Genomic DNA, 14,644 nt, shown 5'->3' with positions numbered 1-14,644 from the left:
GGCGGATACCTAAAAAAAAGTGAGTGAAGTCCACCTGTCATGCTATCGCATTTAAAAGCGATAACTGCGCTACTTCAGCTTCTGTCATGGTATCAGGAAGAAATCGGTGGAAAATCTCAATCGAAGGATAAATGGTGCGAAAGTGTGGCAGTGATGCTTTTTTTTTCTTATCGTTGTTGCTTCCTGCGTTAAATAAATTTCGGTTAAGGTTCATCGCACACTGTGAAATAACTTACACCCTTAAAAGTGATTAACTGTGTAAATCTGTCTATAAATAACACCCTTACACCCTTTATGGGTGTAAGGGTGTGCGTTAGACAGATCTTTGCATGCCCTTGTTGACTTTTAAGGGCGTAAATCATTTTACAATGTACGTGGCATCTGTGTCTGGCTTTATGTTGCGCTGGTAAAACATGAATAAAGAATGAATAAAGAAAGAAGACAACCGGGATGGTTGGGAAAGCACGATCGACAAGCCTGCGATGCCGCCAATGAAAGTTTGCATGCTTCGAGTATACTTTTCGCCTAATGCTTTCTTCTGGGAGCGGCATATATATATATATATATATATATATATATATATATATATATATATATATATATATATATATATATATATATATACAGGTGGGATAGTGCGTTATTTGTGTATACTCGTCATGAAAGCATTCCATAAGCAAAAGCGAATCCTAACTGAGGTGGTCTTGCCTCCACCCCCACCCTCACCGTTGCCTCTTGTCTTTCCGCAACAGCACCAGTTGCGTCAGTAGCGTTCTATCTACATAGGAACGGATCGCGCAATCTCGTTCGATACGCGAGAGGCTGCACCCGTTTGTCGCGTGCAGGCTTGCGCACACATGTTAACGCTCATTTATTTTTCACTTATCAGCGCCCGCTCGACAGCTAGAAGTCGCATGAAGCAATTCACATGCGGATGACTATATATATCCAGCGAAGTCAATCGGCGTCGTTTACATGTCGTCTGCTCGGTATAGCACGTCGTTGTATAGACAACAACCACCCCGTTATCGAGGACAGCTTCGAGAAAATTCTCTCTCTCTCTCTCTCTCTCTCTCTCTCTCCCTCGAGGAGAGCGTGGGCAGTGCGCCCCGGCGAAACGTGCCGTATCGCAGCGGTTCGACAATTCGCGACCGCTCGCTCCGTATAGCGATTGCAAAAGATACCGATCCGATAAATAAATAGCCCCAACGAAGGAAAGAAAGCAAAAAAAAGAAAGAAAGTGCGGTTTTTATCTCTATAGAGGGGCGTCTCTTCCTAAAAACAAGTCTCTTCACGCCAGCGCGCTGTGCACACGATATAGCATATGCACGTGCACGCTACATTGGGTAGAGTCGAACTTGGAACTTTGCTGCGCGGCAGACTCTCGTGGGGCCGCAAACATGCGGCGTCTGGTCGCTGTGGTCGGAAGCTGATAACCGCTAAACAAACTCGCGTCGAAAAAGAATCGAGAGAAAAGAAGAGAAAAAAGAGGGGCGGAAGGAGGGGCGTGGTATACAGAAGTTTGAGCAGCCGGGGGGGTTCTCTCACGGGATGGAGCGAAGTGGTGGAAGTCCCGTTGCGAGGACCGAGATAACGCGGTATATGCACGAGCAAACGACCGAACGCGTCAACGTCAACGCGGGGGGGTGGGGGGGCAGGAAGCAAGCACAGGGTCACTCAAGGTCACAGTGCACACTTGTCCTTGGATCCAAACATTGACCTCTTCGGAAAAACAGGGATCGTCAATGAGCGCAAGTTTTCTTTTCCTCTCTTTCTTTCTATTTTTTTTTTTATACATGCGCACAATTTCGCTGCTTGCAGGATGTTCACTTTTTTGGAGACTGTACACAGATGTGCTGGTTGAACTGTGTTTGCTGATCGGATTTGTACCGCTAAACGAACGAGCAAGGAAAGTGTTTATTTATTTATGTCCTTATATTTATTTATTTTTATTTTTTATTTTCTTTTTTTGCACGAGAGAAAACGCATGAAACCTTGTTTCTGACCGACCGCGTCTTCGAGAAATCTCGTTCCATCTATCGCTGGGAACTTTCTCGTTCCTTATAGCAGCACGCCCGAACACGCCGGCGCTAAAGCTGACGCCCTGTTCAGGGTTTAAAGCTTGAGGCAGCTTTCCGTGTTTAGCCTGCCTATCGTGAAATGCGCACTGAACAGAGAACAGTAGTCAAGTCATGTTCATTTTCCTTCATCAAAGGAAAGCTGCAGAGAAATTTATTTTTGGTGCTTGGGCTTTTATTGGCGTCATCGTTGTGATGAAACAAACTTTGAGCTAGCGGTATTCTGTTACTCACGTTCGTCCACGTTTAAACCGTACCTGCGAAACTGACTGCTTTAATATGAGTAAAAATTCCGCAGATACGACCCCCCCCCCCCCACGTCCCACAAAAAGAAAAAAAGGAAAAGGTGGGATGGGAAGGGGGCTTATACGATTTTTCTTTTTGTTTTAAGTTTGCCCCAAGTACTCCTTTTGTAGGATACATACGCGCTTAATTAACGATGATTTACGTATAGGTGCAACGCACAAGCAGCAACAAAAGTGGGAGCTAGCGCAGGGACTCACAAGTAGCACATTGTTTTGAAGTCGACAGTGACTTTTGCAGAGACTTTGCTGTTGCTGCGATTTTGCCTGCTGTAACAGGAACTTGTCTGGACACACCTGCTTCGAGCGAGTGTCCCTCTAGTGTCCTTTCATCATCACAATTTTTCCAAGAATATCTTCGGGGACAGACGAGGGAAACCTTTATCCGCGAACATTTTTTTTTTCGTAATATTTGACGCAACATTCGTAAAATCGTACGACGAGCCCAAATTCGTAAACGCGACGAAAAATTCGGTAGAGTTGCCAGGTACGGTTTATACGTGCTATTCCAGTTGCGTCACGAATCCGTACCAACTTGCCTATCTTTCTCTTCACTCATCTGCTTCAGGATTCTCAGGCTTTTCCTGCCGTGTCTGTAATTATGCACATGCGGGAATGTGATGCTTGCGTATTGGAGGTGGAGTCGGCTTACTCCCACCTTTCTCAGCGGCACAAATATCAGTGCACAGTAGGCGACACTTTCGCTCCGCGAATAGCAAGAACTCACTGCAGTAGAATGAATGAATGAATGAATGAATGAATGAATGAATGAATGAATGATTTATTGACTCTACTGTACCTTTAACGTTCGCATGCACCTTTGTAAGCGCTTCTAGCTTCTCGATTGCCCGTCGCTCTTGTGCGTCAATTATTCTTTCTTTTTTGAATATTACGTGTCATATATTTATTGTGTTTATACATTATTTTGTTATATCGCGCTCGATCATGCATGTGCTGCTGCAACCCTTCCACCTGCCGAAAAGTCAACAACATATATATGCAAAAAGAAATCTAGGTATCGCTACATTGGAGACGTCTATACCAGGACACGTATACAGCTAACAAATTGAGCCTATACTTAATCTCCAGTAACACACGCTACAAACGCACACAAGTTTAGTTTAAAAAAAGAAGAAGAAAACCGTAAATGTAGAGAAAGTGAGACATTCAGAAGGAAGTACCCATATACATCCGCCTTAAGTAACAGACGTTGCTGTTTACTTTGTAGATGATGCACCCGGTTCGGTAATAGCTCTTGTGATACGTACATTCAACTAGAAGAAAGAGGGTTAACCGAGGGGCCCGATTTCATCCACTTTCATTTCCATTAATTTATCGTTTCTTTATTTCATTTATTAAGCACAAGTAATTTCCCCTGTGTTCTCCTTGGTGTCGGTGTTGGTTGGATTCTTAGGATATGACTAATAAAAATCGGGCCCTTCGGTTAACCCCCTTTCTTCTCGTTTATTACTTAACGAGGGTCTCGAATCCGGCAACATTGATGTCTTCAGGTAGCATGTGTGGGTTTATCCACTGGTTGCCTGCACCCAAAAAGATCAAGTTCTCGTGACGCCTGCGGCAGAAAGGATGTGCTACATCCGCCGCCAAGGCCTCCGAGTGATGGCGCTGGCTAACACTCCCAGGTTCTGCTAGGAAAACATAAATACCCAAGAAAGTGGATGGGAAAACGGCGCCGTGGTAGCTCAATTGGTGAAGCATCGCACGCGAAATGCGAAGGTTGTGGCGTAGTTCCCTACCTGGGGCAAGTTGTTTTTTCATCCACTTTCATTTCCATTAATTCATCGTTTCTTTATTTCATTTATTAAGCACATGTAATTTCCCCTATGTTCTCCTTGGTGCCAGTGTTTGTTGGCTTCTTATTATGTGCATTCAACTAATATCATGTTCCCATTGAACAACACAGAAGGTACTGCAAGATTAAATAGATAGATAGTGATTAGAAGAAAGGAAAAGAGGTCGGCTTCAGCTAGTATGCTCTGGCTTGCTACTCTGCACAGGAGAAAAATGAAAGGGGACAAAAATTAGATTCACCGCCTACACACAGTACGAATCACATATTACTTTCACACAGTTCGCCCCACGTAAGCCTACTATACACTTCTAAGGAATCTTGGTATTTCAAAATAACGCTTATAACTGCGCCTGCGGGCACATGAATAGCAGCTGGGAGAGTTGTAATTGCACGATAGATATTTGCGTTTTTTTTTAGAAGTGCATAAACCACTCGGCAGCTGTCAGCGTGTCGTCCTGCATTTCCTATATACTGTCGTTCTGTTTCTGTTGTTTTCGGCCACCCTTGTGTTTTTGTTTACTTATTGATACCGTCGACCCTTTAAGGAGGTTTGTTACAGGAGGGGGTAAACAAGGGAGAAAGAAACATACATCCTAGCTGCACAGATGCATCAATCAAGCAAAGATACGTAATCTTTCAAGCACAGATCTAAGGAGTATTCAGAGGAACGACTATCACTTGTATTCACTACAGAGCCTTGGCAACGCATTCAACAGTTCAATCACGGTCGAAGAAAAAAAAGGGAGAATGGCGAAACACATCGTGCACTGTAAGCAAAGTGTTCTTAGATGCGCCGAATACAGCTTTCCTTCTTCTTCTCTTTTTTTTTTAGGGGGGGGGGGGGGGGGGGGGCTGCGGGGAGGCATTGGCTGGCCCTAATTTTCTATCTTTCTCTTTTCAGACAGTGGTATTCTGTACCGAACATTTGTCCATTCGACTGTTGCCTGTGAGTAGAATGTTCCTACAATGTATATAAAAGCGGGCGCTCGCTGGCTGTATATAATAAGAATTCGCTCGAGGGTTCGCGTTCTTCCTAACGCTGTAATTTCGTTTCGTTTTCGGCGAGGCTGTATTTTTGTTAGTCCTCTTGGTTTCCCGTCAGTGGCCGTCACAGCCGGACGCCCACAAGTCTAGCTCGCCGCGGCTGCCGGACATTCCAAGCGCCTGCGCGGGTGTGATACAGGGTGCGTTCATTATAGAGGTCGGGTTGCCCCACTCTGGGCGGGAGGAATGGAAAAAAAGAAAAAGAATAAAGGACGCGGCGGGGCATCCGGTTGTGTAGGCTGCACGCATCCCTAAAAAGCGGGTCCCTTCCCCCGCCGAACCGGACGCCGGCCATGGAAAGGGGTCGCCGGATAAGGAGGACGCGCGCACATGCATGCAGGAAGTAGGCGAATCGATGAGAATCCGTTCACTTCTCGCGCCTTCGACCATATAGGAGCCGCGGGTCATATACGCCGCCACTGGAGCCAAAAGACTGAGAATTATGGCGAATTTGCGGACGATAAATATGGCATTCCACGATACAACGCGCTCAGTTTGGCTCGTTAAGAGTTCAAAGGTTGACCGCGTGCCGCTGTTCCCCCTTAAAGCCGAAGTCGAGAGTCTGACGGAATTTCGTATGGTTGGCGACAATCGCGACGAAAAACAGACGCCGACAAGGGCATAACAAAGAGGGGCGTGGACCGGGCATGTACACCCCCCTGCCGAAATTTCTGTGTGCTACCAGGATGCCACCTGGCCATCCCCCCCTCCGTACCCGTCCCCAACCCCGGTCAAGTGCGCGCTACCTCCTTATTTTGGAAACCAAAATTACGCACTTTCAAGGGGACAAAACTGGCTGCACTTGAGATGCCATGTTTCAGAGAGCGTTAGTGTATAATAAAGCGTGTTTCTACGAAGACTTTAAGTAATATTTAAAATACAAGTTTTGAAATAAAAAGGAGATTACTCCAAATACATGCTGTTAGCGGTACCTAACGCGGGGTGACGGGTGATACATGGTTATTAGTCGCTGATTAACAAAAATCAATCAATTAACTTTTAAAAATCTAGTTTCAGCGGGCTCATCGTAATTGTGCAATTGGAGCTAACTCTCTATACTAGTCACATGGACATTCGGATTCGAAATAAAATTCGTTTACCCGCGGAACTGTGGCACGACGAACGTCGGCGATCAGAGCGCGCGAAACCGAGACTGGGAGGCTGCATACGGGGAAGAAAAGCCACGCCCCTCGAGATGACGTTCTGCTTACGTCGCTCTGCAGCAGGCGGCCAGCCTCGCTACAACCTGCAGCGCGAGGAGCACGCATTTTGTAACGTTCTATTTTTTTTGTTTTCGTATCACCTGAGCGGCCGACCGTCGTCTTCCTTTCTCTCTCTCTCGCTCTCTGCTTTCTCTTTCCCTGTGCCCCTTCCCCAAGGGTAACGTAGTCAACCAGACGATTTACTGCTCAACATGCCAGCGCTCTTTCTTCTTTTCTCTTGGTTATCTGTATATTATAAGAAGTAAATTAACATCCGTGCGCTAAGGAATTCTGCCGTCGCTACACTGGTATCCATCGTTACTAATAACCCCTAAAGGCTTCGATGTGCGCACTTCGCCGGCACCAGATCGAAGCGTATAGGATGAAATTATTTTGACTCTACACTCAGCTTCCGACTGACGTCAGTCACATGGAACGCCGTATACACCAATAGTCAAGCCTATATATAACGGTTGTTGCTTCAAAAAATGCGGCATTCGCTCGCACGCCCCTTCAAGATTTCCATTTCGACAAGTTATATATTCTCTCTCAATGAAGTCAACGTTCGAGTCGTATACCGTCAGTTTCTCCTGTACGTATGCGCACTCCAACAGATTCATGTAGCTCGCCAAATCGCGATCGCCCTTCGCATCGAAGCGAGCGGCGAGTGCTAAAGGATGCCGGCGCGTTTGCGTCCCTGGAGGTGCTTGCGCACGGTCTGTCGCCCTTCCGCGCCGAGAAGTAGTGCGCGCGCGAAGCGGCCACCCGTTCCCCTGGCCACGCTGACTCATGGTCCAGGGGGCTCGGGAGAACGCATGCACGCGCAGAAAGAAGCAGAAGGAGCGAGCCAACCAGATAAAGGGGGGACCCGGGAATTAGATCGGGGTATAGAGCTGCCTGAATGAGGCGCAGAAAAACAAAAGCCGAGCACTCGAAACAAAAAAAGCGGGGAGGACTGCTTCAGAAAGGGATGCCCTGCTTGATTTTTTTTTTCCCCCAGTCGGTGATGAACTGCCGGGTTGGCATGTGAAGCATTGCGAGAGATATCCAGGTTGAGGGCCTTCGCGTTTTCTATATATATCAGATGCAGCCGCGTAGGAAAGGAAGGCAGAAGAGAGCTCCACATTGTCCGGATGAGACGCGTTTTACGCTTTAGGAATCGGGTTATACCACAAACCTGTGGGCGAGAGTATAGCGACGCTATTGTAGCGTCATCTGGTGCTCGTTTTTTCAACCATGGCGCGTTAGAAATGTTTCTGCGTTACGTGGGTGTTCTAGAACAAGGAAGCAAACAAATAAACAAATAATACATTTTTTTGAAAAGCCGCGTGTTAACGAATATGTCCCTGCAGACGGTTTACACCAGCAGCTTAGCGGAGTATGGTAGGCTCGCTTCAGTAATAGCCATAGGGCTTCTCGTAATAGCTGTGCGTCCTCTCGGGTTAAGCTGTGCGACATAAGATGACGCTTACAGCCTCATTCTCTGGTAACACCGTTTGTTACCGGTATACTTCAAAGGGTGACGCATTCACGGACAAACTGAAGCGCTCTGGTGAAAGAAGCGAGTGTCGGTGCCACTCGAGCCTTAAAGCAGCGAATTAAGGATGCGTCGTTGGTTACTGTTTTTCGTCGGCGTCGCTTCCTGACAGCAGCGCTGCAGCTTCCCGACGCACAAGTGGACGCGGTGGCTATAAAAGAACACTTAAGAGAAACACCGTCTCAATTTAGATCGACAAGGTATTCTCGGAAAACTCTATATACTTTCGTTGATGTCGAGGTAAGTGGTTGATTGCTAGAGGAGAAAACCACGATCAAAGTTTCGTTTTCCGAGTTTCGCGCCCAAGTCAAACGTCAGTGTAAGTCAGTGTGACGTCACGAATTGCTGAGTTCTTGTTTTTTCGCATTTTGGTCGTTGAGGTTCATTGGAAGTTCTTGAAACTGCCTGTGTTTGATCCTTGGCTTTTTTCTTCTTTTTTTTTTTTTGGTATACGATGTATACGAATTTCCGTCTCCAGCCGCGGCGACGCAGTGCTTATGGTATATGACGCTCACGCTGATCAGCAAGACGTCGCGGTTTCGATTCCCTGCAAGTATAGAGAGGCGACCGCATTCGTACGGCGGAGGAATGCGAAAACGTTCGCGTATACTATTAGTTTCGAGCGTATACGTTGAGGAAACTTCAAGCCAAATTAACCTGGCTTTATCTTTCTAAGGTGCCCAAAACATCCCTCTGTGCAACTATAGGAGAACTGTCATACAACTTCCAGAAATTATGTGTAGTTCATTTTAGCGGGAGGGGTCGTGGGATATTCTCTCTCACACACACTGCCTGCCCTGGCGATGTTGTTAGCGCGGGGTGTATACCGACGCATTTCGTCCTCCATCTTCGAATGCGCGCGCCGTATACATATATGATGATGATGCCCTTGATGAGTTTGGCGCACACCCGCTCGCGGGGATTCGTTGGGGTGCCGTATGCATGCGTTGTGCTCGGAATTGCCCTTGTATAATGTGTGTGCCCCACTACCCTCACCCCGTGGCACGGATGCTGTAAAGGCGGCCTAAAAAGGCCGCATTTCGATTCGCTGAAATCTGTCTCGTTCGAGAGTCGCGCTTAATTCTCTGGTTCAAAGAGATGGACACAATTCACAATAAATCCTAAAGAGTTTGAATTGAACTTCTATTGATTGTTCTCCAACGACATGTGAGTGAATTGATTCTTTGTGGGTGTTGCATTGTGTTTCTAAAGCAGATTGCCCAACGTGTTCTAAATGAAAATCTCTTTTTGTACGTCAGTTGACTGCCTGTTGAGTCAGTCAAAAGAAGCGTGTAAGCTAGCCTCATTGTAAAGAAATAGCGACACTTGCTATATTTAGAGAGAAACGGCGATGCTCGACATTCACGTGAGAAATTTTCCTGATGTCGCAAAAGCCCAAGAAAAAAGAAATTCGGCAGCGTTTTTTTCTTTTTTTTTTGCATTATGAGCCTTCACCGGGTCACTATTATAGCCCCTGGCCACCATAGCATTTTTAAATAGAAGCACGTTTTACAGAAACAGCGCAACCCGTACACGGATCAGATACTCACGATACTGCTTGCGCTTAATTTTTTTCCCTTGATTTCCATCTTGGCTGCAAGCCTAAATATGTATTTGTGATCACACTCGTTTCATATGTGTTATTGCACCGAACATTCATATCATGCTACCTTTACCCAAGACCTTTCAACTAACTTATACCTATATAGCCATGATGGTTCGACCTACAATGAAGTACCAGTGGTGGCATCTTTTTGCAACGCAATTAAACAATAAATCTTGACAGCTTGTTTGTATGCTTAAGCAATGTAATCTAGTAATGTTCTGTATTAACCCAATCTTGTTATTATACAACCTCACTATAATGAATGCCTTTCGATTAGCGACAAGCGAATCGAATGCCTTTCGATTTTAACATTTTGAGAGCGTTCAATAGCTGTTCATTTAAATGTGTACCAATTGCTGCCAAACTGACACTGTCTTAAGTATCGTCAATTAAATGTGTATCGATTGTGCGCAAATTGACATGTTTTAATGTATAGTAAATTAAACGTCTAACGAGTGTGAGTCAATTGACGATTTGGCCAATTAAATCTCTACCGAGTGTACTCATTGGAAATTGACATTGAACTGATCTTTATATACTCAAAAGGAACTTGATACATAGTGAATTGAAATTCAATATACATCAATATACATATTCGTAACCCGCCGTGGTTGCTCAGTGGCTATGGTGTTGGGCTGCTGAGCACGAGGTCGCGGGATCGAATCCCGGCCACGGCGGCCGCATTTCGATGGGGGCGAAATGCGAAAATACCCGTGTACTTAGATTTAGGTGCACGTTAAAGAACCCCAGGTGGTCGAAATTTCCGGAGTCCTCCACTACGGCGTGCCTCATAATCAGAAAGTGGTTTTGGCACGTAAAACCCCATAATTTAATTTTTTTTTTTACATATTCGTAAGTTAATGTGCGGCAGGTGACCAGCGTATAGAGAATGCCATTCGACAGACAGCAAAGTATGTGTTTTACCTTGTTCCTCGAAATGTTGCATAATCAATCAATACATCATATTCCTCTAATTGGCAACGCGCGATAGTTAACTAATTATGAGATAATTTCTTGCAGCATAGTTTCGCTTTCTCATGCGTACGTATCTGGTGCAATCGATAGCACAAAATTCACAAAGCTGGCAAGAATAGCGATCACAGTATCAGCTATATATCCAAACTATATATTGAGAGCTGTACGTGAGCCGTGCCTTAACCACCTTGTGACGTCACAATGGGCACTTGTCTCAGGAAAGCCAATCCAATTCTTTAAATATGAGGGTGAGAAACTCTAGAGGGCTTTCGGTAAATCCCATTCCCCGCTTAGCAATCGATTTTGTACTGTGTTCAGGAGAGAAAGGGAAATGTATAATTCTGATTTATTTAATTAGCCCCTGAATACGATTAAGTTTGCCTGAAGCGGCTGTTCTCTCTCACGACTGATATGCTTTGCAGTGAAACGTACGACAGCTTAACTGTGAAGAATGTCGCGTGAAATTGTAGTTTGCATCACGCCATGACTTGAACACCTTGCGGCTGCTATGCCATGTGAAAAGAAGCGTATGCGTGGGGAATGGAATAGCTGTTGTCTCCTTCCTTCTTTCTGTTCACTTAAGAAGGAATACAAGCCGTGTTACTATACGCTCTTAGGGGCGCTTGAAAGTCAATGAATGGTCTATATCATCGCTTTACTGCTTCGTTATGAATACTGCGAAAGTGAAGTGAAACGATAACATTGTCGTCTTTTCTTGCGTTTCAAATGTAACGCCGCCTGTAAGAAGATTGAACCAAATTCACAAAACTTTTTGTTCTTATACGTGCTCTTTACCGCTGCTCGGTGCCGCATTCGGTAACTATGCCCAGCATCAGGATTGACTGAAATTCGCTCTTACAAACAATTATGGCGTAAAAGGTTTCCTTTTCTTTAACAATAAGGGCCCTGATTTCTATCTTATCACACCTCCACGAAAACAAATCCGCCGAGGTGCATTCTGCCTCGTTCTCTGCTGCCCAGCTTTTACGACAGAGCAACGGCACCGACTTCAAGCCGCCCGAACGTGGTAAGACAGGAATTAGCATCGGCGGCGCACGAGGACATCTTCCGCCCGAGTGGCGAACGTCGTTTTTTGCGAGCAGTGACCGCCCACGAACGATAGAGACCCGCCATTGCGACCCCGGGCTCTGAGAGCGAGGGGCCGGGACCTCGAGCAAGTGCACACTCACGCGGCCAGCTGCGTGGCGTCCGCTCCGCCCCGATGATGAGCCGTCGTCATCGCCGATGCCGGGCGCCGCATGGCCGCGTTGCTGTAGGGAGAGCCGCCGATCACCACGGCGACGATGTCGAACCCACCGCTCACCGAGCGAACCTCGCTCGTATGTCGCGAACTTTCTCGAGGGGGGGAATCGCCCCCCTTATCTCCCGCTGCTCCCCATTGGCCCGTGCGGTTGCCGGGCAACGCGTCCCGCACCCTTGACTGGCTGCGGTTCCGGATCCCGCCGACCAATGGGCAGAGCCCTGCGAGCACGTGCCGCGACGCGCGACCGGCACTCACCGGGTTGTTGTTTTCGTTTGTTTTTGAGCGCTCGCGCGCGCGCGCTCTGCATGTTTGTGTTGACTTCTTTCGCTCCGCGCAAGAGGGGCGCAGTGCGGCGTTTTTCGGGAGACCCTTCGTATTCCGGCCGAGACCTTTCTATTTAGAAGACCGTTAAGCGGTATAGGTAGCTGGTTCCCCTCTCGCCCGCATTTGTGCGAGTCGGTTGCGCCAGCGATGACCGCGCGACCGGGTGCGCGTACATGCGCGCAAAGCTACAAAACGAAGGGGCGCACGACCTTCGGGAGCGCGGGTCCTTCGAGTTTTCGTTTTTCGAAAGCGCTCTTTTGGGGAAGGACCCTGCGTTCGAACTTCCGGCCGCGGCTCGTGCGGCCGGAGTTCGTTGATCCCCCTTGCCGTTTGCTGTATGCACACATGCGGGCGTGTGGTGGTGACCCTTGGCATTTTGAGACGTGTTTGAGTGGAAGACCTTGTGGCGAACCGCCGGAGGAGTTGTAGGCGGGGGGGAGGGGGAATTGAAAGGGGGTTTCGACCATGACGAACGAGTGCGTATCGTGGGCCTCGATCGGTCTCGGAGCGAAAGAAGAGTCTATAACCGGACGACAAACCGCGTCGGCAGGGGTCACGCGGCGACGAGGTGCACGGACGAAATATAGAGATCGCCCCCTTCAGAAAAAAAAGGGGGGGGGGGGGGAAGCCGCGCGACGGCCCGGCACGTGCCACACGTGTTGTGAGCGGAGAGATACCCTAGACTCGCGTCTGCACCTTTGCGCGGCCGGGCGCAGACATTGAAACCAATGGCTGCAGCTTTCGGAAAGACCTTGGCGAATGGCGGAGACAATAATGTTCGGTCGGACGCGAGGGAAAGAAGGAGTGCGCTGCCGCCGGCGGTCGCGTGGGCACCGCCGAAGATCGTGTGCCAGTCCAGATGCCGCACGAGCGGCGGCGCGTGCCCAAACTCTCTCTCTCTCTCCCAGGCACACACACACGCGTGGGGGAAGCGAGGCGTCTTCATAACGGAATGCTACATCGGCGGCGAGGGAAGATTACGGAGATGCACCCGCTCGCCGAAGACAGTGATGGATTCCGGCGGCTCGCCGTCCCTCTCGGGCGCCGTGTAGATGTCCCTTTCTCTGCGCGACGGCCCCTCGCCGTCGGTCGAGCCCATTTGTTGTGCGGCAGGTGCATTCATCTAGGCAGCCTTCCCCAAATGCTCCTTCCCAGAAAGCTTCCGCGTCTTCGCTAAACCGGCGACGAGCGAGGATATCGCGCGCCCATCTGGAGTCTCCCCCTTTAAATGCGCCGCTGCTGAAACGGGCGAGTGATGAGCTATAGAGCTCTTCTGTGCCGATGTTGCGGTGTATAATTAACGTGTACAGAGCGCCCGCACGGCGCGACGAAGTTCGGCCGTGACCTCTGCAGTTTGCTTTAAACATTGCCGTAACTGACAAGGATAACAAAGGTGTCCCAGCTTCCGTCTTCCGTAGTGTCAACGTTAAATCAATTACTGAGCAACTCTGAGTGCGTGCATATGCACATTGGCCAGTTTAGCAGAGGTCGCGCCACCCGACTTAACTGGTCGCAGACGGTCAGTTTCACATCGTTCGGTCGATGCTGCTTCCGTATTTTCATTTTGGTTTCTTTCTTTTAAACGGTCAGCGAACGCAGTCGCATAGCTGCTGGACAAATCAGCAACGCCTCAGAGCAGCTAGAACATCAAAATAAGCGGATGGTCTCTCTTGAACGGAGCTGCGTTGCCGTTTCCGGTTTTTCTTCGTCCGGAATTGCGCACTCAGAACGCGTACACCCGTCGCTGTGCACTTCACCATGGTTGCCTGCGCGATGGTCGTCAAAACACGTGACGATGTAGCCCAAGAACAAAAGAAGAGAACTAAGAGAAAAGCAGCGAGAAGCAAGCACGTACGCTAACTCACGCTTGGCTGGCCGACGAGAGAACGTATTGCCGCGGCTCGAAAAACCCGTCGCAGTTTGTCTCGCTATTTTCAGATACGATTCAGATATTTTCAGATGCGAGATACGATTCCTCGGTTTATCTTTGTGACCATTGCAGTACACGTTTTCAACCATGCCTTGCACACGTGTACGGTTCATCGAAATGCACCACTGAATGTTCCTTTCTTGCGGTGACGTTTGTTTCCGCTCGTACGGTATATATTTATCGATGCGTGGCAAAATAAAATCTATAGTTGAAAGTGAAGCGCTGTATCTGTGTATCTGTTTCTTTCTACGTCCTCGTTCAGTCGCGCTTCTGCACTCTACCATGGATTCTAACCAACTAGCCCGCCAACGTGTTTTAACCACCCATTGAAGCCGTTTTGCTTCCTGACTATAGTTCATTTATTCGTCTTTCGCATCCTCTTCTGCGGCACAGGGTCGCCAAATGGGATTCATCTGGCTAACCTATCTGTCTTCCTATTGCTCCCTCCCCCTCTGTCTCCCCCCCCCCCCCCCCATTAGGTAGTTTCAGAAATGGCATCCCAAAACGGCTTTGCGTACCCAAACTTCCTACGCGGAAGTCGCACCGCCTCATTTGGAATAAGTGTTATG

The 14,644-nt window shown here is 48.0% G+C and overlaps 1 protein-coding gene across 1 annotated transcript in view; it reads right to left on the bottom strand.

Annotated features, from left to right (window-relative positions):
- The window catches only part of hb (zinc finger protein hunchback), a 35,226-nt gene extending 23,345 nt beyond the window's left edge, over nucleotides 1-11,881 (bottom strand). Inside the window, exon 1 of the mRNA XM_055071929.1 lies at nucleotides 11,748-11,881. The gene's annotated coding sequence lies outside the window, so the exon portion shown is untranslated. The remainder of the gene's footprint in view (nucleotides 1-11,747) is intronic.
- Between the last annotated feature and the right edge of the window lie 2,763 nt (nucleotides 11,882-14,644).

Source organism: Dermacentor andersoni, chromosome 7, assembly GCF_023375885.2.
Source record: "Dermacentor andersoni chromosome 7, qqDerAnde1_hic_scaffold, whole genome shotgun sequence".
Taxonomy (NCBI): Eukaryota; Metazoa; Arthropoda; class Arachnida; order Ixodida; family Ixodidae; genus Dermacentor; species Dermacentor andersoni.
The sequence above is the reverse complement of the archived record's forward strand: the minus strand, read 5'-3'. Positions and strand labels throughout refer to the sequence as shown.